This window comes from Leucoraja erinacea, chromosome 3 (assembly GCF_028641065.1).
Source record: "Leucoraja erinacea ecotype New England chromosome 3, Leri_hhj_1, whole genome shotgun sequence".
Classification (NCBI taxonomy): Eukaryota; Metazoa; Chordata; class Chondrichthyes; order Rajiformes; family Rajidae; genus Leucoraja; species Leucoraja erinaceus.
In genome coordinates, this window is record NC_073379.1 from 26,697,509 (window position 1) to 26,698,781 (window position 1,273).

Below are 1,273 nucleotides of genomic sequence, written 5' to 3' on the forward strand. Positions count from 1 at the left end.
CCGTTGCCAGGTGGCAGATGTCTGGCCAGTGTCTGTAAATTTTTCTTGTTGGCGTTTGTGGCCAGACATATAGTAATACTATTGCCATCCTGGATCCAAGTCTACCCATGTTTGACTTGGCTAAAGTAATCAGCCACCATGTCCAGCAGAGTCCCTGCTGTGTTAGGATCATGGGACGCTGTATTACCAGGCTCTGGCCCATCAGGGTCCTGCCTACTCTTTTTTACAGAGTTAGAGATCTCTAGGGTCCCGCACGGGGTACCCATGTGGGGCTTAACTGCTGCCCACTTGTCTTTTGTTCTACGGACCCCTCTTGCAAGTCAACCCAGAACTGACCCACAGTGCTCCCCTCTGATGGGGTAGAAGCATTGTGCAGCCCTCAAAGAGGTACCGCTGTGGTTTTATCACGTTGGAGCAAGGCTCCATACACCGCTTCTTCCACTCCAGCCCTCTCGGCGCTGGTTGCCGGCGGTATTATGCAAAGTCGGACCCTCTGAGTCCACTACCTTGTTTGATTTGTGTCTAGCCTTACCACTCGGCCGCATGGATCTGGCCGGTGCGGGGCCGACATCGGGCACAGCTGATCCCACTACGGATGATCCAAGTGCCGCTGGCTGCTGCTGGCTGCCCGCTGTTCCACGGTCCTCCTTCTCCAGTTTTGTCCTTCCTTCCGTGGAGTGGATATGGCCGGTGTGGAGGATAACTGGCACAGCTGCTTCCATCTATTCCTTTAACCCGGCTCCAACGCTCTCAGCACTCCTGGCTGCTCCTTTATCTTAGACCCCTGGGACCGACCCCCATACTGACGGTACTGGTCCCTTGCGGTCGTTGCAGCCGGTCAACCCCACTGTAATGCCCTCAATTCTGGACACTCCTACTTACATGGTCCTTAGATAAGGGACATATAAGACATTCAAACTGATGATAACAGCTACTATAGTTTTTATTTAATATATGGTCCCTAGATAAGGGACGAATCAGATATTAAACTGATAAGAACAGATACTACACTTGATCTTAGCCAAAAGGCCCAGAAGTGATTATTGTAACTAAAAACCCCGCTGGGACCGACCCTGGTACTCACATACTGGTCCCTTGTAGTAGATTGCAGCCAGTCAACTGCAAAGTCCTTTGCTGCCGAGAAATGAATTTTCTCACCGTGCTGGAGCGAAGTTGGGCACCGGTGTTTTCCCTCTCCGGGAATCGATGTGCCCATGCTGCTCCTGCCGTTGCCAGCTCCTGCCGCTGCCAGCGCTCCTGCCGCTGCCAGTGC

The 1,273-nt window shown here is 52.7% G+C and overlaps 1 pseudogene; it reads right to left on the reverse strand.

Moving 5' to 3' along the window:
* Positions 1–935: 935 nt before the first annotated feature.
* Positions 936–1,041, reverse strand: LOC129695942 (U2 spliceosomal RNA; annotated as a pseudogene).
* Positions 1,042–1,273: the final 232 nt, after the last annotated feature.